This window comes from Ranitomeya imitator, chromosome 6 (genome assembly GCF_032444005.1).
Source record: "Ranitomeya imitator isolate aRanImi1 chromosome 6, aRanImi1.pri, whole genome shotgun sequence".
Taxonomy (NCBI): Eukaryota; Metazoa; Chordata; class Amphibia; order Anura; family Dendrobatidae; genus Ranitomeya; species Ranitomeya imitator.
In genome coordinates this window covers 401793128-401819443 of record NC_091287.1, presented here as the reverse complement: position 1 = coordinate 401819443, position 26316 = coordinate 401793128, and the positions used below count along the sequence as shown (strand labels likewise).

General features: G+C 42.4%; 1 protein-coding gene across 4 annotated transcripts in view; it reads right to left on the bottom strand.

The window, feature by feature from the left end:
* Positions 1–26316, bottom strand: part of ANKRD29 (ankyrin repeat domain 29) — a 119043-nt gene that overhangs the window by 58004 nt on the left and 34723 nt on the right. The window lies entirely within an intron of this gene.

Here is a 26316-nt window from a genome sequence, read left to right as displayed (position 1 = left end):
TATCTGAATTACTTTCACTTTTATAAGCCTGCTCCTGACTCCTAGACCCCGTCATCCCTTGTGACCCACCCTCTTCTAGATGTGCTTTTACTTCTATAAGCCTGATCCCGACTACTAGATCCCACCATCCCTCGTGTCCCACCCACTTCTAGATGTGATTCCACTTCTATAAACCTAATCCCAACTCCTAGACATCACCATCGCTTGTGCCCCACCCTCTTCTAGATGTGCCTCCACTTCTATAAGTCTGATCCTGACCCCTAGACCCCGCTATCCCTTGTGCCCCACCCACTTCTAGATGTGCCTCCACTTCTATAAGCCTGATCCCGACTCCTAAAACCCCGCCATCCCTTGTGCCTCACCCCCTTCTAGATGTGCCTCCACTTCTATAAGCCTGATCCCGACTCCTAGACCCCGCCATCCCTTGTGCCTCACCCCCTTCCAGATGTGCCTCCACTTCTATAAGTCTGATCCTGACTCCTAGACCCTGCCATCCCTTGTGCCCCACCCCCTTCTAAATGTGCCTCCACTTCTATAAATCTGATCTCAACTCTCAGTGTGCTGGAGTTGCCCAGCCAAAAGAAGAAAAGGAGAAGAGATAATAAAGTAAGAAAAAAGACAGAAAAAATAACAAGAGACAAGGAGGCCAGTATCATAGATCTCATAAATAAGCTCTGGAATTGTACCAAGAAGATAAATACATGTCACTCAATGTGGAGATACTTGGAGAAACCTTTCTTACATGTTTCCTAAGATGGAAGAAATCATTCCATTGACCACATACTAAGAAACCTAATTTCTGACTTTTGCAAAGCCTAAAAATATTTGTTGGATGAAAATGTATAATAATTCAGGGTAGGTGCTTTAAGGCACTCCCTATCTATTTTCCTGCTTAGCAGAATAAGGATTATATTTGAAATGCCTTTCAACCTGCAGATAGAAATTTCATAATATCTATTGCTTTTTCACTTTTTTCTTTTTTATAAGTGATACTGTTCACGCAACATTAAACTGCAGAATTCTAAACGCTCACCCACAAATTCCTAAAGTTACTCTGGAAATGTAATTTCCTGCCCTGGCAGCATTAGCTAGTAGTGCCAGGTAAAGTAACAATGTTGTTTTTATACAGCAGACAGAAATTAAAAGTAGAATTCATTGACAAGCGCAAGGAAAATGTGTACAGCGTAGTGAAAAATTGCAAATCTTAGAGTAGCTTCTTCATTGAACCTTAAAGGGAACCTGTCACCACTCTTATACCTTATAAACCCTGCCCATCTCCTTTTAAAGCATGTAAATGGGGTTCCTGCAATAATTTTCTACTCTTATAGGTGTTCCTGCATAACTATGAGAAAGTGTTGTTTTCATGTCCAGCGCTACATGCAGTTCGGGCCGATAGTTGACCCCAGATCACACTTAGCACCACCCCAGAACCTTCAAACGACACCTTTTCTATCCTAATGGAAGTGGATGATGTCTCCCACGTCATTCACACAGTGCTCAAAGTCTTGCATCTGCGCAGTGGAGTCAAATACCTGTGCAGGCACTCCTCACTCTGCCCTACTGAACAGCCACGGAGAACTGGTAACGTAGAAGGGGAGCCGGCTCTTGCACATTACATGACTTCACTCTACTCTGGGGCAGAACTGTGCCAGCGAAGGTTTCACATACAAGTGCACAGGGGCGCAAGACTTTGAACACTGTAATGGATGACTTTATTCTTCACCTACTTAATGGTTACCCAAACTAATTTACCGTATTTTCTCTTTGGGTAACTGTTTCATTATCAGAAGTGCAAAGCTATAAAAGTTGGTCAGTAAATATAAGGATATTTTCTTGTCGCTATTTCAACAACTTTCATGCTTGACTGCAAAACCTTTTATCAAGGTTGTACAGTGCAAAAGAGTGGAGAATTATGTATATCTTTATTCTCTCTAATTTATATATCAACTTCTGGACAATTTACCATAATTCCTCTTCATTCACAACAGAGTGCTTAAAGGGGTTTTCCAACGAGCAAAAGTTTGTTTTAATCAATAGATCTTGGAATAATAATAACTTCCACAATTGGATGTGTTTAATAAAAATGTTCCTGTGCTGAGATAATCTTATAAATGTGCCCCTGCTGTGTACTGTGTAATGGCTGTGTCTGACTGTGCGGGGACATGGTCGGATCATAGCACAGCTCCTGAGCAGGAGGTGAAGAAAAAAAGTATACACACAGGACTGCATGGGGTCACAGCTGATTCTTTCTGTGAGGTTAAACATTTCACTGCCTGTTTTTAAACAATGTTTTACTTCAAAGTAAGAATCAGCTGAGATCCTGCGCTGTCCTGTCTGTATACTCTTTTTCTTCACCTCTTGCCCGTAAGCTGTGGTATGATCAGATCATGTCCCTGCACCAGACACGGCCATCACACAGTACACAGCAGGGGCACATTTATAAGATTATCTCAGCACAGGAAAATTAAATTTAAACACATCCAATTGTGGATCTTATTATTATTCCAAAATCTATTGATTAAAATGAACTTTTGTTCGTGAGAAAACCCCTTTAAATAGTAACACCACAAAATATAACAGGACACAAAAAATCCCAATGTTTATAAATGAAGAACTTCGTTATACCAAGAAACAGAAAGATGATCGGCACAGAGCTTCACTATAACGCAATTGGAGATTCGCTTAAACGATCTGTTTCAGAAGGACAGATGAGGTCTCCCTTACTGTGAGCTGCGGGTGGTGCTATGCAATCGTCAGAGTTTTGTACAAGACCATATAATGAGAAGAAAAATGATGCAGCACTCACCCTTGCGCTTCTTCCAAGTGTGCTCTTTATTCAGCAAACCATACTATACATAGTATGAACCGGCATACGCAGTGATCTGTGAGGGAGCGGGAGTAAGGAGAGACCGGACGACGGCCGTTTCGCGCTACGGCGCTTCTACGGGTCCATGCTAAAAACAGGTGATGTCATTTCCTTTTTAAGGTTTTTTTTTTTTTGACTCACCTGATTCTATTAATTACAATTGTGCAAGTTAAAAACAATGAGATCTCTTATTACAGAATGAACATTTACAAGTATATTACAAAATGAACATTTACAAATGTATTATAAGAACACCGCCATGTCAAGTTTGTCGTTAAGACCCCCTGGGCCCTGTGCGTTTGTTTGTAGGATCCATTTCGCTTCACGCTGCAGCAGTAGGCGGTCATTATTACCGCCGTTTTGTGAACATTTAACTATTTCCAAACCTGCAAACCGCAATTGATCTGGATCGCTATTATGTGTCTCTGCCATATGTTGTACAAAACGCACGCGTCCCTTTCCTGTCCGAATTGAGTTATAATGCTCTCGTATTCGGATCTACCTCAAAGCCCACCCTGAATCCTATCATCCCTTTAGAAAGAAAAAAATCAGACGGGGAGGGAGAAAAAAGCGCGGTAAAAAAACGCAAACAAGTTTCGTGGAGATGATGAATGAACAAAGCGCCACAAAGGACAACGAAGAAGCCCTACAAATTATAAATCTAACAAAAAAATCACTGACAATACATCAGGAGAAAGTACTGTCAAGAGGCTTGAACTTCTGCCTTCCAGAATCCTTCGACTTATGCGACTTCAAAGTGGACTTATTTAAAAGCATAAGAAAGTTACATTTATATAAATATTTTTGCAAAAACAGCTTCGAGAGAGCTTCTGTGTCAGTCGCCACAGACAGTCCAGCAGAGATTAGTTCCCTAGGTTTCATGGCTTATTCTACCATGGATCCGAGGGACGTAGAAATGACACATTTATTAATAAATTTAAGTGGGAACGGTCAGGATTCAGATGAAAGAGCCCCAATACCCCCGACTAGTACAGAATTTGATCCATTCAAGGGAGGAGTTAGATCAAAATGGATGTCGCCAATCTCACCAGGGAATACAATAGATCTATTCCAAGACCTGGTAATCAAAGATATAGAGGCAATATTATATAAAAAACCACTAAAAAATTTAACAACACAGGAAGAAAAAGCCCTAAAAGAGATACAAATGTGGAATGATACCATCATTAGGAGGGCGGATAAAGGCGGAAACATTGTTCTATTAGAAAGATCTTATTATATAAAAGAAGCACTATCCCAACTAGATGACACAGAAACCTATATTAAATTAGACGGCAACCCCACAAATAGATTTAAAGAAAAATTGAGGAGCCTATTAAGAAAATATGTGGAAAATGGGACTTTAACAAGAGGGAGAGCGGAAAAATTAATGCCAGAGCTTCCTAAATTCGCACAGTGGTACAGCATCCCCAAAATTCACAAAAATGCGGAAAAACCGCCAGGACGCCCAATAATCTCGGGCAAAGAATCACTGACTGAACCTTTATCACAGTTTTTAGATTGGTTACTAAAACCTCTGCTGTTAAAAATTCCCTCTTTCGTAAAGGATTCAGGAGATTTTCTCCTGGCCCTTAAAGACTTCCAATGGCAACCTACATTTGCTCTGGCATTAATAGATATTGTAAACCTTTACACTAGAATCCCACAACAAAAAGGCTTGGAGGCAGGCCATCACATTCTAATGAATACAAATAAAGACGCCAATTTTATTTCTTTTGTGCTGGATAGTCTGGAGTTCGTTTTATCACACAATGCTTTCAAGTTCATGGAGAGATGGTATCTTCAAAAAGTTGGTACCGCGATGGGTACTCCGGTGGCGTGCGTCTTCGCAAATCTGTTTCTAGCAGCTTTTGAGGAGAGGTACGTCACCGGACCCCAGAACCCATACCGTCGGCACATACGGCTTTTTTTAAGATTTGCCGACGATATTTTTATGGTGTGGGATGGCGAAGAAATTAAATTTAACGAATTTGTTACTTTCCTGAACAATAATAATAAAGAAAACATGAAATTTACTTCAGTATTCAATAAAAAAGAATTGGAATTCCTAGATGTAAAAATAGAAATTGTAAATGAAAATATAGTAACGAAAGTCCACAGAAAAAGCACAGCGACGAACAACATTTTACATTTTAAAAGTGACCACCCGAATCACACGAAGCGCAGTATTCCATATAGTCAAATGGTGAGAATACGTAAAATCAACAATAATGAGGAAAATTATAAAACTCAGGTAGAAGAATTAAAAACACGCCTTTCAAACAGAGGATATCCAACAGATGTTCTCCAACAAGCAGAAATTAGAGCAGCCAAATTATCCCAAGTTCAGCTGTTAGAAAAGGGCAAAAAAAGAAAAAACAATGGAAAAAGAAAAGATGCAAACGAATATCAAAATAAAAATCGCAGATTCACATTTACATTTAAACACAGCCCTTTAGATAGAGATATACAAACAGCAATACGAAAAAATTGGCATGTGCTGCAGAAAGACGTGGACTTTAGAAATCTCCCGGATACATGTCCTCTATTCTCATATAAAAGATCAATTAATATAGGAGACCTTGTTGTAAAAAATAAAGTATCACCACCAACAAATAATTGGTTAGCAAAAACCATACCGCAAGGTAACCACAGATGCGGCAATTGTAGCATATGCCATCTGCATAAAATTGTGAACCCCTTGCAAATAGGTATAATTGAGCATTTTGTGAAAGACTTCATAACCTGCAAGAGTAAATTTCTGGTTTACGTAATTTTCTGTCCGTGTCAACGGTTTTATATAGGTAAGACTATTAGACCTCTCACAGTCCGAATACGAGAGCATTATAACTCAATTCGGACAGGAAAGGGACGCGTGCGTTTTGTAGAACATATGGCAGAGACACATAATAGTGATCCAGATCAATTGCGGTTTGCAGGTTTGGAAATAGTTAAATGTTCACAAAACGGCGGTAATAATGACCGCCTACTGCTGCAGCGTGAAGCGAAATGGATCCTACAAACAAACGCACAGGGCCCAGGGGGTCTTAACGACAAACTTGACATGGCGGTGTTCTTATAATACATTTGTAAATGTTCATTTTGTAATATACTTGTAAATGTTCATTCTGTAATAAGAGATCTCATTGTTTTTAACTTGCACAATTGTAATTAAAAGAATCAGGTGAGTCAAAAAAAAAAAAAAAAACCTTAAAAAGGAAATTACATCACCTGTTTTTAGCATGGACCCGTAGAAGCGCCGTAGCGCGAAACGGCCGTCGTCCGGTCTCTCCTTACTCCCGCTCCCTCACAGATCACTGCGTATGCCGGTTCATACTATGTATAGTATGGTTTGCTGAATAAAGAGCACACTTGGAAGAAGCGCAAGGGAGAGTGCTGCATCATTTTTCTTCTCATTATATGGTTTTATAAATGAAGGTTGACATTCAAAACTTTCAATGAAATGACTATCAAAAGGTATTACCTGATTTTATGTAAATTAGTCGTAATCATTCAATAATGAAAAGTTATGCAGCTAATGTATATTGTGGTTACATTTTTCACATTTTCAAGACCTCACTTGGTGTCACTGACTATAGTTTAAGAATCTGCATTAGCCAAGTTCTACATTAATCTAATCATGGAGCTTTAAATCTTAGCAAAGCCTCATAGAAAGTAATCTGTTATCTTTCTTACAGTCGGTCTATAAATAATACGTTTAAAAAACTACCCCTTTGTGAGCACTACAAGATGAGGGAGGGATTTTCGAAGACTATGAAGGCAAACAATACTTCCAGCAAGTAGAGATCCTATCATTGGTGAGGATTGGAATTGAAATGTAAAGTAAAGTGAAATCTCTTTGAGAGGACTTCCCAAAACTTATCTTCCACACGGGTCACTTTGTCAAGAAGATGGACTGTATTCTTAATATATGACGGAACTAAAAATCTAACATAGGATATCAGGTCTGGATAAAAGTGTCTACTCTTCAAATAAGATTTAGTTGTAAATTTTAAAAAATTGCACAACTGTGGGTTTTCCCTCAATAGACATTTATTATCTATCCAGGTATATGTGAAAGACATAAATAGGACCCGATTCATCAAAGCTTTCACCCCAGAATTCTGCTATAAAAGCTTTGAAAAGTTGCAAAATTTAGATGCAACTCATAGTTGCACTTAACTTTTGCAACTTTTGTTTTTTTCACGCCAGTTTCTCCCAGTTCCTATAAAAATGGGTGGAGCTGGGACAGGGCTGTGACGCTACAGCTTGACTAATTGATGACAAGCCGGCGTTCCCAATGCCAGAAATCTCATTGCAGGGGAATTTCTGATGTTGAGTACGGAGTACACGCACTTCTTCATGAAACAGAAGCATCTGACGTCAACACGCCCCCTCATCAAGACTGCTGTGAACAACACCTGTCTTGATAAATCGAACCCAATGAATGGAACCCACCACTTATCAGTACAATGAGGATGGATCCTAAGCCCCCATTGCTTCTCACTGCATGCACTTTCTATGCAATGGCTATGAAGCTAACAGAAACAGAGTTTCTATCACCCTGACATAAATTGATGAGTACTCTTTTAATAATGAAATCCCCTTAAAGTATTTTATTTCCATCCTGTGTGAGGAATGCTGATTACTGGCATGGGTAGCCACTCTTTTCAATAGTTTGAAGATTTAAATGCTGATTGCAACATATAGGTTTTTGCTAAGTAGTTGAATTACAATCCTTCCAACAGAAATAAACCATTTCCATTAAACCAATTCTCTGGGATAAGAAACACTGGGCATGAAGTAAATATCTTCAAGCTAGTACCTGAAATCCAGCCTCAGATGGCCTTTTACTGTCCGGAAATAAACGTGTGCATTAAACCGTAACGTGCCAATGAGCCAACTCAGCACTTTTCTGAATAGGTGCCAGGCTCTCACTGAGCACAGATTCAACATCAAGTGGATTCCATCTCCTTTCATAACACTTAACATATTGACTTGTTACCAACTCGTAGAACAAGGCAGCCTCTTATTTATTTTTACAGGCTTTCTGCATCACCCCACGTGCTCTAGTGACTTGTTCAAGCAGGATCACAACGCAAAGATATTCTGACAAGTTTATGTTACACAAAGATGGTTGTAATTAAGAATATAACAAATACAATAAAGTCGTACTTGGAGGCATGTTAAAGAGCATCTGTTTTATGAGTTAGACTCAATGGTGTCTGTTAATGTAATCTCTCTGGAATATCTCATACCTATTATATCTCTTATGTTATTGCTAATATGTTGGTTTAAGGACATTTTAACAGAACAAGGGAAACGTGTTTGGCGATCTCCTAAAAAATATTCACAATACTACATTGCCCCTTAAAATCTTAACTATCTTTTAAAGATTTTTCCTTGTCAGCTTGCTAAGTAGTGCCCAAAAGGAGCGATTGGCATGAAGAGTCTCTGTTGTGCTATGTCTTGGAGGGTATGCCACCTTCCATTGTCTTAGGCCTTTCCTGGCTGATAAGTCAAAATCAGATCATAGATTGGTGGTCCAGGGAAGTAGTTAGTTGGTACCAGTCTTGTAAGGATGGTTGCCTGGGAGCTACGACCTCTGCCGTCCTTCTGAAACCTATCCCTTCTTCTCCTGAGGTGGCTGCTAAGGTGCTACCAGGGAATAGGGGCAAGACTCAACCTTCACCTCAAGTAAACCCAGTCTCGGAGTCCTCTCAGGAGGAGGTATCAGGGGAGGCAGGGAAGGGTGGTGGTTCCCTCTGCATGTAGCAAGGGTATGAGTTTGGTGACACAGGAGGACGCCCCTGTTGTCTGTTCCTCAAAGAGATCACCATCTTTTGGCAATCCTTTTACTAGGCACTGCTCCTAATAGCCAGTTTCCTACTCCACACTGATGAGGGGCAAATACCCCGAAACAGCTGTCTGTGGATGGATACCATGTTTTGGCATAGGTGGTTTTCCTTTTTGGATGCTGCCCTTCCCGTGGTTGTTCCTTCCCAGTGAAAGACCTGGCTATTTATTGCTTGCGTTGAGAAACACGTGATGGTGTCTCCGCGGTTTTTCTACGTGCATCTTTTGGCAAACGCATGCGTGGTAATAATCGTTCAGGTTTGAAAATGAGTGTGAATGAATACATGTGGGTGTCCACCAAAAACATCAGGCAGAAATACGCATCTGGGACCTGGAGTTCTAGGGTGACTGGGCCATATCGGGTGTCGGCCATTCTCAGCCCAGGTACTTTCCAGCTGGAGTTACCCCCAGTAATGCAGGTACATAATGTATTCCACAGTTACTCTGGAGATTTGTTGCACCTCGGGAGCCTATGTTATTGCCATCTCCATCGGGCTGCATTTGCCATAACCTTAAGGATCAGGTGACTGCGGATGTGAATCCTAGTGGATTGAGATGTCATTTCCAGTGAAATCTGGTGTTGAGGGTCCAGAGGCCCCGTGTAAGAAAGGGGGGTACTATCACAATTATTTTTTTGATTTGTGGCAGCTCTGGTTCCGCTATAATTTAAATGAAGCTTTTTTTCCTTTCGGGCCAGCAAGCGTTAATGTCAATTTCCTTGCTGGCAGTTGCTTTGTTGCTAGTCAGCTGATGTAGGTGGTGTCCACTTACACCATCCTTCTATCACCATCAGCTGACTGTTGGCGATAGAGTAATCTATGATGACCAGCCTGGAGTAAAGAGCTCTCTGACTTCAGTTGTGAATCTGCTGTTTTCATGGAGTTTGTGGTCCTGCTGCCATATCCTCTGCTGTGTGGTGCTTTATAGCAGGGACAGTGTTAAGTACTATTTCCCCTTTTTCTGTCTGTCTTGTTGTTGTCCCTCTCCCTGTGTTACTAACCATCTGTAGTGGTGAGGCTAGCGTCCTTACCGACCAGTGCACTAGCCAGGGCTTAGTGAGGTGACAATCAGGGACTAGGCATGTGATGGCAGTGGGGGGAAGGACCCGCTTAGAGCTTTAGGGGAGTTTAGGGACAGGCACAGGTTGCAGTTCAAGAGGTGCCCCTTCCCTCATTCCCTACGGTTAGGGCCTTCCTCACCCCATTCCATCCCGTTTTTGGTATATGTTATGTCATCCGCTGAACTTAACCGTGTCGGCCGTGACAAGTATTGTGACACCTACAGGTTATACCTCCTGGAGCATTAGTGACAATGAAGTTGAGGTCAGGGCTCTGTACAGGGTCAGTTAAGTTCTTGTACACCAAACCTAACTATGCCATTATGGACCTTGCTTTTTGCATTGGGGAACAGTCATAGAACAGAAAACTGTTCATACTGAGTAGGATGCATACAATTTTCCAAATGTTTTGGCATACTGATGTAAGGGGGTTGTGGGAATTCCTCTGAACCCCTGTGCCTTTCACAGTTTAACATAAGTGTAAATGTATATTTTAATGTTGCTGAATGTACTTCAGTAATGTATTTATTATTCCTGTGACTGCATTGTATGTAGGGAAAGCACAGTGTTTTGAATAGACCACTAGATGGGGCATTTCAGTGTAGATAGTTACTGTAGGAGGGGTCACTGTGATATAAGATATGAGAGCTTCCTGGTTGTAGTTAGAAGGCCTGGGTGCCCATAAAACTCAGCAGGGCTTAAGTGCCCTGGCATAATATAGATACCCCAAAACGTCTTGTGCCTAAGCTTAGTGCCCAGCCATCCAGCACCCCATTACCAGGATGGCGAAAGCCATACAAGCCTCAGCAGCTTCTGGATGAAAGCTTAATTTACAAGTAGACATGGCAGGAAGGAAGGGCAGGTTGCTTGCCATGTGGCAGATGTTTGCATGGGCTGATGCCCTCGGAGCTGGGGCGAAATGGCTGCTGAGGGAACCTGTTGTGAATTCTGCTTTTGGGCTCCCTCCGGTGGTTGTAGATGGTAATGCAGTTGTCTCTGGGCTGCAGTCTTGGACAGGTGTATCTGCTAATTGCAATTCTGACTGGGCTATTTAGCTTTGCAGGACTCTTTAGCCCTTGCCAGTTGTCAATGTTTCTTTGGAAGTATTGGATCTCTTCCCTGCTGGAAGCCCTGTGTTACCCACCCCTGCTGCACCCTGCCAGTTCCATCTGACCATTTACAGGTTGTATCTGCTTGACTTCCCAGAATATTATTTTCTTTAGTCTGGGGACTCAGGGCATATATGTTCAGTGTGGATATCGATCCTGGGTGCCTGAGTTTTTAGGCACATCTGTACAGTGGGGGTATATTTGGGTCATTTCCAATAGGTACGCCTTGTAGGTGGACTCACCTGGAACATATAGGGTCATGTGTATCTATATGATATTGTTGACATATTAGGGGATTTTTACTTCCTTTGTGGTATGGTGTATGCACTGATTTGGATATCATGTTTTAAATGTTTTTAATATGTTTTTTGAGGTGTTAATAAAGGTGTTTTGATACATTGACATATTGTTATCATTGGTGGTAGTGCATACCATCTGAGTCTATCTTTTCTAGTTTTGACATGTTCTTACATATAGACTAGGTATTGCACCCCTTTATGATTATGTATATATGATACTGGTGCGCCCCTTTCTTTCTTCTATTTTCGTGGAACCTGTTGTGAATTCTGCTTTTGGGCTCCCTCCGGTGGTTGTAGATGGTAATGCAGTTGTCTCTGGGCTGCAGTCTTGGACAGGTGTATCTGCTAATTGCAATTCCGACTGGGCTATTTAGCTTTGCAGGACTCTTTAGCCCTTGCCAGTTGTCAATGTTTCTTTGGAAGTATTGGATCTCTGCCTGGCCTCTCCTGCTTAACTGCCAGTTCAGCAAAGATAAGTGTCTGTTTCTTTTTCTTTTTCTGAAGCACATACAGTGGGGCAAAAAAGTATTTAGTCAGTCAGCAATAGTGCAAGTTCCACCACTTAAAAAGATGAGAGGCATCTGTAATTTACATCATAGGTAGACCTCAACTGTGGGAGACAAACTGAGAAAAAAAAATCCAGAAAATGACATTGTCTGTTTTTTTAACAATTTATTTGCATATTATGGTGGAAAATAAGTATTTGGTCAGAAACAAACAATCAAGATTTCTGGCTCTCACAGACCTGTAACTTCTTCTTTAAGAGTCTCCTCTTTCCTCCACTCATTACCTGTAGTAATGGCACCTGTTTAAACTTGTTATCAGTATAAAAAGACACCTGTGCACACCCTCAAACAGTCTGACTCCAAACTCCACTATGGTGAAGACCAAAGAGCTGTCAAAGGACACCAGAAACAAAATTGTAGCCCTGCGCCAGGCTGGGAAGACTGAATCTGCAATAGCCAACCAGCTTGGAGTGAAGAAATCAACAGTGGGAGCAATAATTAGAAAATGGAAGACATACAAGACCACTGATAATCTCCCTCGATCTGGGGCTCCACGCAAAATCCCACCCCGTGGGGTCAGAATGATCACAAGAACGGTGAGTAAAAATCCCAGAACCACGCGGGGGGACCTAGTGAATGAACTGCAGAGAGCTGGGACCAATGTAACAAGGCCTACCATAAGTAACACACTACGCCACCATGGACTCAGATCCTGCAGTGCCAGACGTGTCCCACTGCTTAAGCCAGTACATGTCCGGGCCCGTCTGAAGTTTGCTAGAGAGCATTTGGATGATCCAGAGGAGTTTTGGGAGAATGTCCTATGGTCTGATGAAACCAAACTGGAACTGTTTGGTAGAAACACAACTTGTTGTGTTTGGAGGAAAAAGAATACTGAGTTGCATCCATCAAACACCATACCTACTGTAAAGCATGGTGGTGGAAACATCATGCTTTGGGGCTGTTTCTCTGCAAAGGGGCCAGGACGACTGATCCGGGTACATGAAAGAATGAATGGGGCCATGTATCGTGAGATTTTGAGTGTAAACCTCCTTCCATCAGCAAGGGCATTGAAGATGAAACATGGCTGGGTCTTTCAACATGACAATGATCCAAAGCACACCGCCAGGGCAACGAAGGAGTGGCTTCGTAAGAAGCATTTCAAGGTCCTGGAGTGGCCTAGCCAGTCTCCAGATCTCAACCCTATAGAAAACCTTTGGAGGGAGTTGAAAGTCCGTGTTGCCAAGCGAAAAGCCAAAAACATCACTGCTCTAGAGGAGATCTGCATGGAGGAATGGGCCAACATACCAACAACAGTGTGTGGCAACCTTGTGAAGACTTACAGAAAACGTTTGACCTCTGTCATTGCCAACAAAGGATATATTACAAAGTATTGAGATGAAATTTTATTTCTGACCAAATACTTATTTTCCACCATAATATGCAAATAAAATGTTAAAAAAACAGACAATGTGATTTTCTGGATTTTTTTTTCTCAGTTTGTCTCCCATAGTTGAGGTCTACCTATGATGTAAATTACAGACGCCTCTCATCTTTTTAAGTGGTGGAACTTGCACTATTGCTGACTGACTAAATACTTTTTTGCCCCACTGTATGCTGTGTGCTTATTTTCAGTGATCTTTTGTTTCTATTTGTCCAGCTTAGACTGTGTCAGTTGTTTTTCTCAGTCTGGTTGGATTCTCTGGAGTTGCAGATATACTCTCCACATCTTTAGTTAGGTGGTGGAGTTTTGTATTTTCTGCTGTGGATATTTTTGTAGTATTTTTATGCTGACCGCTTAGTATCCTGTCCTGTCCTTTTCTATTTAGCTAGAAGTGGCCTCCTTTGCTAAGCCTGTTTTCTGCCTGCGTGTGTCTTTTCCTCTCCAACTCACAGTCATTATTTGTGGGGGGGCTGCCTATCCTTTGGGGGTCTACTCTGAGGCAAGATAGTTTTCCTATTTCCATCTTTAGGGGTATTTAGTCCTCCGGCTGTGTCGAGGTGTCTAGGTTTTGTTAGGCACACCCCACAGCTACTTCTAGTTGCGGTGATAAGATCAGGGTTTGTATAGTTACTGTTGTGAATTCTGTTGTCGGGCTCCCTCCTGTGGTCGTGAATGGTACTTCGGTGAGTTCTGTCCATGGACTCCCTCTGTTGGCTGTGAGTGGAGCTGCTGCTTCTGAGGTTCCTTACACAGGTGACGTGGTTTATCCTTTGGCTGGCTGCTCTATTTAACTCCACTTAGATCGTTACTCCATGCCAGCTGTCAATGTTTCTGCACTGGTTCAGTTCGCTCTTGGATCTTTCTGGTGACCTGTCTACTCCAGCAGAAGCTAAGTTCCTGATAGTATCTAATTTGTTCATTGTTTTTTTTGTCCAGCTGGATATCATGATTTTGTCTTGCTAGCTGGAAGCTCTGGGATGCAGAGTGGCATCTCCGCACCGTTAGTCGGTGCGGAGGTCTTTTTTGCACACTCTGCGTGGTCTTTTGTAGGTTTTTGTGCTGATCGCAAAGCTACCTTTCCTATCCTCTGTCTATTTAGTAAGTCTGGCCTCCCTTTGCTGAAACCTGATTCATTTCTGCGTTTGTGACTTTCATCTTTACTCACAGTCAATATATGTGGGGGGCTTGCTTTACCTTTGGGGAATTTCTCTGAGGCAAGGTAGGCTTTATTTTCTATCTCTAGGGCTAGCTAGCTCTTAGGCTGTGACGAGGTGCCTAGGTAGAGTCAGGAGCGCTCCACGGCTATTTCTAGTGTGTTTGATAGGATTAGGGATTGCGGTCAGCAGAGCTACCACATCCCAGAGCTTGTCCTGTATGAGTTTTAACTATCAGGTCATTCCGGGTGCTCCTAACCACCAGGTCATAACAAGTTACCACCTACTCCAGTGAAGGTTTTCATGCTGCTCCAAGGCCACCTAATCATAACAGGAACCCCCGCTTAAGGCAAGGAATCTGGACAGGGAGGATGCTGAAATGCCGTATGAGACACTAGGACCCTGGCTCGAGCTGTGTGTGGAGGAAAGGATTAAAGGGAAAGTTGAAATCACGCACATTGTGGAATATGATGTAACTGCTGTAATGGAACTGGATGAGCTGCGAAGATATGAAAGTAAAGTGTTGTGTTTGAAGTTATACTTGAACTGTGTCTGAGCTATTCCCAAAAGGAATGGCGCAGTCCGACTGGAGCCGAATGGAAGACCTGCCAGCGCAGAGATTGGAGCGGCAGGTGAGCTGACAAAGGTACATGATTGTTATGTGGAGGGAGGCCAGGGCATGCAAAGCCTGAGTAGCTCAACCACGACTACGGCTCTGGCCCCCTTCTATACTGATACATTAAGATTTCCATTTACTGGAATAAAGGGACCTTGGTTAACTATTGAAAAACAGCCCCCTAGTAGAGATGAGCGAACCTGATCTGTAAAGTTCTGGGTTTGTACCAGACACCTAGTGTCCAGTGCTGAACTCCGAACACAGACTTCTCCTCGAAATCCGTTCTACATTTAGAGAGAGAGAGAGAGATTTTTTCCAGCATATAGGCTTAATCATGGTCATAGGGAAATGGATATACGGCGATATTATATACCCTCTATTTCCGATCACATGTTACTGGCATCCTATCAGATAACAATATGAATACTGAAGTAAATTAAAAGTATAAAACATATCAAAATTATATTAATGAAGCATAAATAAATATATGGATTTTTAGTTATAGTGTAATATCATATCATGTCTGATATTTCATTCTAAAGGAACCCTGGTTTCCAACATAATCCAATAAAATTCTAGATTAAGGATTTTCCTTTTCCAATCTCATCCCTTAATAAGTGTAGACACTCTTTCAATGCCAGCAAATTTAAGGGCAGAAATGTTTACTTTCTGCACACTGGAAACGTGTCTGGATACTGCTGAGATTTTGATTGCAGCTGGATTAATGGCATCAGAGATATGTCTACGAATGTGTTTTTTTAGGGAACCTATGGTACAACCCACATATTGTATTTTGCACACTTCACATTCTAATAGATAAATGACATTTGATGTATTACAATTAAGAAAATCCTTTATAGGAAAACTATTCCCATTGCTATATGAATGAAAATTGGTACATTTCTGACCAAAATTACAAGAACTACAGCTGGTGTGACCATATTTAAAAAAATCCTTTGAAGTAAAGCCATGTTTTATTTGTTTTTACACTTGTAGAAAAAAAAAGCTTGGCGTTGCAGTTTTCTTTGCTACAAATGTAACGAAGGAACTCTCCAAAATACTCTGGAGTTTTGAATCCTGATTTAATAAAGGCAAATATTTTTTTAATAATGGTAGTGATCATATGATGTTGTGGAAGAAACTGAGTAGAAAAAAAATTATGGAAGAATACAAGGTTTTTCTTTTAAATTTGCTATGCTGTGTAGTAAAAAAGTTTTTTCTTTCTATTCCAGTAGCAATATTACTGGCTCGGTTTAAGGTCCAATCCGGGTAATCCCTTCCCCTCAATCTACAAAGAACTTTTTCTAATTCTGTTATATAATCTTGTTGAAGAGAACAATTGCGTTTAGTGCATATTAATTCCCCATGGGCATATTTTTAATAACGTGGGGGAATGGCAAGATGATACATTAAGTATGGAGATCAAGGCAGCAGATTTTTTTTAAAGGAAGCAATTGTAGTAGACCCCTGTGCACGTCTATTTTTTTATGTCAGTATGCAGTCTGTTTTTTAAGGACCTCAAATACAAATACACATATGCATTGTATTCAATGGTGGTGCTCAGTTTTTCCACACGGACCGTTTGTGTGAAAAACCTGCAGACATGTCTTGTTTTTCCGGGACCACAGAGGAAATACAAGCTGCACACCGGCACACTGATGGCACACCAATGACATCCATGTGACCTCTGTATGACAGGTACCCAAATGAACGGCTGTGGAAAGCAGTACAGTTAACGCTTTTTCCCAGCCCTGCGATCAGTGAGACCAGGTGACGCTGATAGTTTTTATTAACCAGCAGAGGGAAAGTATACAGCTGGGGACTGGTGTTATTATTCTAGGAATTGGCCAATTTCCATAAAGGTTCCCAACCTATTAATATCAGCTCACAGCTGTATGCGCATATTCATCACTGTAATGAGCGGTACCACGTGACCGCTCACACAAGACAGGCTGCCGGCGCTCAGAGCAGACATCGCAAGAGCTGGGTGAGTATTTCTCGGCAAGTGGGCAGGCGCACGAGGGATGGGAGGCGGGAGGTGACCCCCAAACTTTATTTTAAGCAAAAAAAAACTTGATCTTTCATCCCTTCTATCCTGCAAGCGCTGCTTTCAGCCGAGCAGGACAGAAGGGATGAATGCCGGCTTCAGCACCACAAGCAGGGGACAACGCTTACTGTAGCGCTGTCTCTCCTGCACGGTCCGTGTGGTCCTCAGGTGGCACACGGGCGGCACACGGCTGCCGCACGTGTGCCACACTGATGTGCCACGTGAGCACATGGACACGGATAACTCCGGTACCGTTTTCTCCGGTACCGGAATTATCTGGATGTGTGAAACCGGCCTTAGTATCACAAAACCTGATATATTCTAGACTAGAGGTTGAAGATAGTGCTTGACCCACACCCCTAACCTTTCCCCCAATGATCCAATCTATTATAAGTCTAAATGGTGGTGAGAAGATATTTTTATGAATTTTGGGAAATGAGTGATAGATAGGAATAATAGGAGATTCCACATATAAATATTCCAATAATTTTGTATTGATTGCTCCCAAAAGAAGACCTTTTGGCTATGTGCACACAGTGCGTTTTTGCTGCGTTTTATCCGCACGGAAAATGCTATGGAATCCTTATGCAAGCTAATTCAGTGACAATCCTGAAGTGTTGTGCGCATGATCAGTAATTTTCCTTAAGTATATACAGTGCACTTTTTCTACAGCATGTCAATTATTTTTGCGTTTCTGCAGCGTTTCTGTACCCATTGAGTTCAATTGAGTCAAATCCGCAGCAAAAACGCAGGTATAAATGTTTGCGGATTTCCTGCGGATTTGCTGAGTTTTTGTTTTGCGTTTTACCATCCTCCTATGGTGTCTTCCACGCTGTCATCTGTGTGACAGTGTGGGAAACACCGGCGCGGTGGTTCTTATAGGCTGTAACGCTACCGCCAGTAAGACCGTTGGTCTGAGCGCTGCAGGATCATGCTGTCAGATGTCAGCATGACCCCGCAGCTGTGACTGTCACCCGCGGTAATGCTACCGCCAATACTGTCAGTCACAGCACTGTGGGATCATGCTGTCAGATGTCAGCATGACCCCACAGCTGTGACTGCGACCTGTGGTAACACTATCACAGACTGTCGGTCAGTGCGCTGTGGGATAACGCTGTCAGATGTCAGTGTGACCCCGCAGCTGTGACTGTGACCTGCAGGCGTGGGATGATGAGACTACTGATCCCATCGGGTAACAGTGACAGCAGATGCCGCTGATGGGAGACGCAGTCTCATCTGCCAACACCTGTGCTCACAATTTTTTAAAAAAAGTTAAATTACATACATATTCAAATAAAAATAAAAAAATATACTCACCTTAACGCCCAATCCCTGTTCCCCACGTCTCCTAGAAATAATATAAAATAATAAACCAACATATACTCACCTGTCCACAGTAGTCCATGTAATCCCGAGTGTCCAAAGGCGATCCCATGTGTAGAACGGTCACATCGGGAGATGTATCTACTCTACCCGGCCACCAGCGATACACTGACAGGAGGTAATCGCTCACGAAGTGTATCACTGAGCTGCCGTGAAGTTCACCGGAGTTCATCAGCTCCGATACTCTCACTTATGGCACCGCTGCATGAGAACTTTCCCATGCAGCAGTGGTTCCATAACGGAGATCACCGAAGCTGATTAGCGGATGAACTCCAGTGAAAGCTCTCATGGCAGCTCAGTGATACACTGCTGGTTATTAACCCCTTTACCCCCAAGGGTGGTTTGCACGTTAATGACCGGGCCAATTTTTACAATTCTGACCACTGTCCCTTTATGAGGTTATAACTCTGGAACGCTTCAATGGATTCCAGTGATTCTGACATTGTTTTCTCGTGACATATTGTACTTCATGACAATGGTAAAAATTATTTGATAGTACTTGCGTTTATTTGTGAAAAAAACGGAAATTTGGCGAAAATTATGAAAATTTCGCAATTTTCCAACTTTGAATTTTTATGCAATTAAATCACAGATATATGTCCCACAAAATACTTAATAAGTAACATTTCCCACATGTTTACTTTACATCAGCACAATTTTGGAACCAAAATTTTTTTTTTTTAGGGAGTTATAAGGGTTAAAAGTTGACCAGCAATTTCTCATTTTTACAACACCATTTTTTTTTAGGGACCACATCTCATTTGAAGTCATTTTGAGGGGTCTATATGATAGAAAATACCCAAGTGTGACACCATTTTAAAAACTGCACCCCTCATGGTGCTCAAAACCCTATTCAAGAAGTTTATTAACCCTTCTGGTGCTTCACAGGAATTTTTGGAATGTTTAAATAAAAATGAACATTTAACTTTTTTTCACAAAAAATTTAATTCAGCTCCAATTTGTTTTATTTTACCAAGGGTAACAGGAGAAAATGGACCACAAAAGTTGTTGTACAATTTGTCCTGAGTACACCGATACCCCATATGTGGGGGTAAACCACTGTTTGGGCGCATGACAGAGCTCGGAAGCGAAGGAGCGCCATTTGACTTTTCAATGCAAAATTGACTGGAATCGAGATGGGACACCATGTTGCGTTTGGAGAGCCCCTGATGTGCCTAAACATTGAAACCCCCCACAAGTGACAACATTTTGGAAAGTAGACCCCCTAAGGAACTTATCTAGAGGTGTGGTGAGCACTTTGACCCACCAAGTGCTTCACAGAACTTTATAATGCAGAACCGTAAAAATAAAAAATCATATTTTTTCAAAAAATTATCTTTTCGCCCCCAATTTTTTATTTTCCCAAGGGTAAGAGAAGAAATTGGACCCCAAAAGTTGTTGTACAATTTGTCCTGAGTACGCTGATACCCCATATGTGGAGGGAACCACCGTTTGGGCGCATGGGATGGCTCGGAAGGGAAGGAGTGCCATTTGGAATGCAGACTTAGATGGAATAGTCTGCAGGCGTCACATTGCGTTTGCAGAGCCCCTAATGTACCTAAACAGTAGAAACCCCCCACAAGTGACCCCATATTGGAAACTAGACCCCCCAGGGAACTCATCTAGATGTGTTGGGAGAACTTTGAACCCCCAAGTGTTTCACTACAGTTTATAACGCAGAGCCGTGAAAATAAAAAATCTTTTTTTTTTTCCCACAAAAATTATTTTTTAGCCCCTAGTTTGTTTTTTCCCAAGGGTAACAGGAGAAATTGGACCCCAAAAGTTGTTGTCCTATTTGTCCTGAGTACGCTGATACCCCATATGTTGGGGCAAACCCCTGTTTGGGCACACGGGAGAGCTCGGAAGGGAAGGAGCACTGTTTTACTTTTTCAACGCAGAATTGGCTGGAATTGAGATCGGACGCCATGTCGTGTTTGGAGAGCCCCTGATGTGCCTAAACAGTGGAAACCCTCCAATTATAACTGAAGCCCTAATCCAAACACACCCCTAACCCTAATTCCAACGGTAACCCTAACCACACCCCTAACCCTGACACACCCCTAATCCCAACCCTATTCCCAACTGTAAATGTAATCTAAACCCTAACCCTAACTTTAGCCCCAACCCTAACTGTAGCCCCAACCCTAACTGTAGCCCCAACCCTAACCCTCACCCTAACCCTAGCCCTAACCCTAGCCCTAACCCTAACCCTAGCCCTAACCCTAGCCCTAGCCCCAACCCTAACCCTAGCCCTAACCCTAACCCTAGCACTAACCCTAGCCCTAACCCTAGCCCTAACCCTAGCCCTAACGGGAAAATGGATATAAATACATTTTTTTAATTTTTCCCTAACTAAGGGGGTGATGAAGGGGGGTTTGATTTACTTTTATAGCGGGTTTTTTAGCGGATTTTTATGATTGGCAGCCGTCACACACTGAAAGACGCTTTTTATTGCAAAAAATATTTTTGGCGTTACCACATTTTGAGAGCTATAATTTTTCCATATTTTGGTCCACAGAGTCATGTGAGGTCTTGTTTTTTGCGGGACGAGTTGACGATTTTATTGGTAACATTTTCAGGCACGTGACATTTTTTGATCGCTTTTTATTACGATTTTTGTGAGGAAGAATGACCAAAAAACAGCTATTCATGAATTTCTTTTGGGGGAGGAGTTTATACCGTTCCGCGTTTGGTAAAATTGATAAAGCAGTTTTATTCTTCGGGTCAGTACGATTACAGCGACACCTCATTTATATCATTTTTTTATGTTTTGGCGCTTTTATACGATAAAAACTATTTTACGGAAAAAATAATTTTTTTTGCATCGCTTTATTCTCAGGACTATAACTTTTTTATGTTTTTGCTGATGATGCTGTATGGCAGCTCGTTTTTTGCGGGACAAGATGACGCTTTCAGCGGTACCATGGTTATTTATATCCATCTTTTTGATCGTGTGTTATTCCACTTTTTGTTCGGCGGTATGATAATAAAGCGTTGTTTTTTGCCTCGTTTTTTTTTTTTTTTCTTACGGTGTTTACTGAAGGGGTTAACTAGTGGGCCAGTTTTATAGGTCGGGCCGTTACGGACGCGGCGATACTAAATATGTGTACTTTTATTGTTTTGTTTTTTTTATTTAGATAAAGAAATGTATTTATGGGAATAATATTTTTTTTTTTTTCATTATTTTGGAATATTTTTTTTTATTTTTTTGTACACATTTGAAAAAAATTTTTTTTACTTTTTTACTTTGTCCCAGGGGGGGACATCACAGATCGGTGATCTGACAGTTTGCACAGCACTCTGTCAGATCACCGATCTGATAGGAGTGCAGGCTGCTTCACAGTGCCTGCTCTGAGCAGGCTCTGTGAAGCCACCTCCCTCCCTGCAGGACCCGGATCCGCGGCCATCTTGGATCCGGGCCTGGAGCAGGGAGGGAGGGAGGTAAGACCCTCGCAGCAACGCGATCACATCGCGTTGCTGCGGGGGGCTCAGGGAAGCCCGCAGGGAGCCCCCTCCCTGCGCGGTGCTTCCCTGCACCGCCGGCACATCGCGATCATCTTTGATCGCGGTGTGCCGGGGGTTAATGTGCCGGGGGCGGTCTTTGACCGCTCCTGGCACATAGTGCCGGATGTCAGCTGCGATAGGCAGCTGACACCCGGCCGCGATCGGCGGCGCTCCCCCCGTGAGCGCTGCCGATCGCATATGACGTACTATTGCGTCCTTGGGAAGTAAAGCCCACCCCACATGGACGCAATAATACGTCTAATGGCAGAAAGGGGTTAAAATTATGCGAGAGCGAACGCAATTTTTTTTTTTCATTTTTTTCTTTGAAATTAACAGTTGCTGTCTGGTTACAGCCTATGTATGTTCATTCTGCTAATGCTTCTACATAGGCTGGTGACAATGTATGTGTTTGTGTTTACTTATCGGCTTAGTAATAATAATAATAATCTTTATTTATATAGCGCCAACATATTTCGCAGCTCTTTACAGTTTAACAGCTTCAAACACAACAGTCATAAGTAACAATGTAAACAATACAATAATTAAAGCAACACAAGACGACCCTGCTCGTGAGAGCTTACAATCTACAATGAAGTGGGGAAATACAAAGTACAGGTGTGTATTTACAATGATGTATTTACAATGATGGTCCAGCCATCTTCAGGGAGTGGGGGATATGTGGAAGTAGTGAATGGGCTACACACAATGATGGGGGCAGCCTGATAAGTTGGTGTGATCCAATCTACATCGTCCTACCCTCAGAGAGCAGAAAGCAACTACCTGTTTAAACTCCTGTTTATTTTGACACTGTTTCGCATAATTTGTATGTCTTTTTATTATCATATTTTTATACCTTTTTCTTATAGTAAGCATTGAACCTTTTGTTATTAAAGTATACAACTTTAACCAGTTGAACCTTGAATGTTCTAAAAGAATCCATAGCCTAAGGTGTGTAAGCCTTATGAGTGATAGGCATATTTTATTAGTATTGTTAGTTCCGGGACTCATCGCCTGTGTATTCGATGAGTGGTGGCAGCGGGTATGAGCGGGTGTGTGGCCTGGTTCGGTGTGTGATTTATGGTCCCATTACAGCATAGGACAGAGGTTGAATGCTGGACTGAGAGTGGGGAGATAGATTAACCGTTGCAGGCACAACCCCAAGTCACATGTGAGAGCAGGCATGTGACGAATAAGTGACACCACAGAGTAGGGATCCGTGACAATTGGCTTGCTAATGAAGGTGTCGGGATAACATCTTTTCATTACTAAACCTAGAGCTAGGTGTCAATGACAGCTGCTGACACCAAGCCTTACTACTGCATCAGCGTGAAAAATGTGGTGTTGAAGCAAGAAATTGCATCACAAAACTTTAAAAAATATATCTTTATTTAGCTCAAAAAAGCATTCATTGCTGTACAAAAATGCATCAAAAACGCGTGCATTTTATCAGCAGCATTTTTCCTGCCAAGAGATGCAGAAACCTTGCAGAAATTTCTGCAAACAATTACTCAACTTGCACACATAGCCTTATCTAGCAATTCTTTCGAAAAGGAGGAAGTAGGATAATTTGGGCAATTTTTCATAGACAAGATCTTGTAAATTAGGTTTATGGTACAAAGAAGAATTCAAAACCACAATAGTCTTTCCATTGTCAGCATTTTTTTAATAAATAAATCCTAAATGAGGAGTCAGAAAGTTCATCAGATGTATTGTTCGTGGAGGAACCTGCAGAGGTGTCGTAATTAGCAAAGCTGACTCTCCTATGCCAATTGAATCACTTAAAATCTCCATTTTTCAGAACAGATTTCCTGGATTTATGGGATTGCCATAAATGCCTGGTTATTAGTATAGTCCATGGAGTCTCTCTGAAATTTTTATCTTTTTTATGTCCATATTAGAATTTTCTATTTTTTTCCAATTAGAAATCAGTTGCATCTTCATAAGGGGTTAATGAAGCTTGTAACCCTTTAATTTCTTTCTCAATTTTCAATACCTTTATTTCTTCATATTTCACAATAAGCTCCATCAATTTAATAGAGAATGAAGAGAGGATCTGATCCCATTCACATTAAAATGTGTCAGAGTGTCGTGGTACCATTTTTTCGTATTCTGAGAACGCTTGGAATCATGTTTGTTTATATATATACTAGCTATTGAACCCGTTCTACGCCCGGGTGGCGAGCATTTATATTGGTATATGGTCTCCATCCTGGTATGTGCTGCTCCATCCTGCGTCCCCATCCTGTCATGTGCTGCTCCATCCTGCGCCCCCATCCTGTCATTTGCTGCTCCCATCCTGCGCCTCCGTTCTGTCATGTGCTGCTCCCATCCTGCGCCCCCATTCTGTAATTTGCTGCTCCCATCCTGCGCCCCCGTTCTGTCATGTGCTGCTCCCATCCTGCGCCCCCGTTCTGTCATGTGCTGCTCCCATCCTGCGCCCCCGTTCTGTCATGTGCTGCTTCCATCCTGCCCCCCCCTTCTGTCATGTGCTGCTGCCATCCTGCACCCCCGTTCTGTCATGTGCTGCCCTATTCTGTCATGTGCTGCTCCCATCCTGCGCCACCGTTCTTTAATTTGCTGCTCCCATTCATATGCCCCATAAGCTGCTCCATAAGATGCTCCATAGTATATGCCCCTTATCAGGTGGTGTAAGTAACAAATAGCTGTGGCATGAAGTGCCACAGCCTCATGCCACAGCAATTTGTTACTTGCGCCACCTGATTCCTTTCCGCCGCCATTTTCTTGGTCCTCCTGCTGGCGGAATCGGCGCCTGCGCAGTCCGCGCTTTCCGGCGCCATTTTCTTGAAGACACACTGCAGTGTGTCTTCAAGAAAATGGCGCCGGAAAGCGCGGACTGCGCAGGCGCCGATTCCGGAAGCAGGAGGACCAAGAAAATGGGCGGAAAGGAATGGCGTAAGTAACAAATTGCTGTGGCATGAAGTGCCACAGCATAATCAGGGTGCAAATATGTGCACGGTGTCCCCCTGCTCCCGACCTCCTGCTCCCGGCAGTCCGCGCCTACCGGCGCCATTTTTTTTTCCTGACACTCTATAATGTAACACTAGGAGCGTCGCGCCTGCGCAGTCTATAAAGGCTTCGGACAGAGTGACGCTCCCAGCGTTATATTATAGATGTTTCAATGGAAGTAGAGTCCCACCATAATTTTGTTCATTAGTCAATTTGAAAGCAAGTTGCTTCATTAAGGTTTCTTAATCATTGTCAGTGAAATTAATAAAAACAGAAGTAGTACTGGTTGTGTTATTAAATATGGAAGCAAGTTTATCTGGTCTAATAGAATTATTGCCAATGTCTAGAAAGTGACTCGTGGTAGGTTCCAACATGCTAATACTTGTGAATAATGATGAAAGGTATATATATGTGCTGGGCGCATGACAAACCTCAGGTATACACGTAAGAGAAAACAGGAGACGTCAGCTCACCAGCGATGAAACACATGTCCCACGAGGAGGAACAGTGCATGGAGCTGCTCAGGCCAGGACTGCAGCAACAAGTAGAAGAGAAGTTGGTTCTCCAGTGAAACGACCTCAGGTAAGTATAGGAAAAATACAAACCGTGTTAGCCAGTAGATAGAAAAATATTAAAATTTCAGAGTCCTCAGTGGTTGATACCTTTTAATGGGTAACTGAAAAGATGGTAACAAATTGCAAGTTTTCAAGACTAAGGTTTCTTCATCAGGTATAGAATACCACAAATTCTGAAGAGTCGCATAGTTATAGACAACAGGACACAGTATAATGCAATAGATAAGACAAGTGACGTAAAGCAGAAGCACACTGCCCGCTGCTAAAGAGAATAAATAATCACTACTCTCCATGCCTATGTGAGTGGAGAGCAGAGAATATTCATTCCCTTTAGCAGCGGGCACACGTGATCGCCCAGCCGGAGGAAGCCAGCGGCTGCGGCTACTGTGCCCGCTATTAAAGTGAAATGAATATTCACTGCTCCCCACGTCCCTCTCATCTCTTGGCGCCGTCTTCAGTACATAGAGGTGGGAGAGACTATGGGCATGGGGAGCAGTGAATATTCATTTCTCTTTAGCAGCAGGCTCAGGTATTAGCTGCAACAGCCGGCTCCTATCTCCGGTGACCCACTGCTCCCCCACCTCCCCATCCACAGCAGGTACATCCAGACTATAAGACGAGCCCCCCACTTTCCGCCAAATTTTGGAAGGAAGAAAGTGAGTCTTGTAGTCTGAAAAATATGGAATTTTTTAATATCAGATTATGTCTGATACTTAATCCTTAAGCAACCCTAGTTCCTTTGGAATATGTGGGTTGTCGTTTCCTGAAATCTCAATCTGCACATGTGCCACCTCCAGCGGCCATTTTCCTGAAGCTCACCACAGGAAACTGAACGGGTTGCCAACATTTAATGAGCGCCCAGTCACTGCAGCATCGCTCCTCTTCTGCCACCGGCTTCCTGAAGCAGCGACCCGGCCTCCTGTGGTCTTGCTCCAC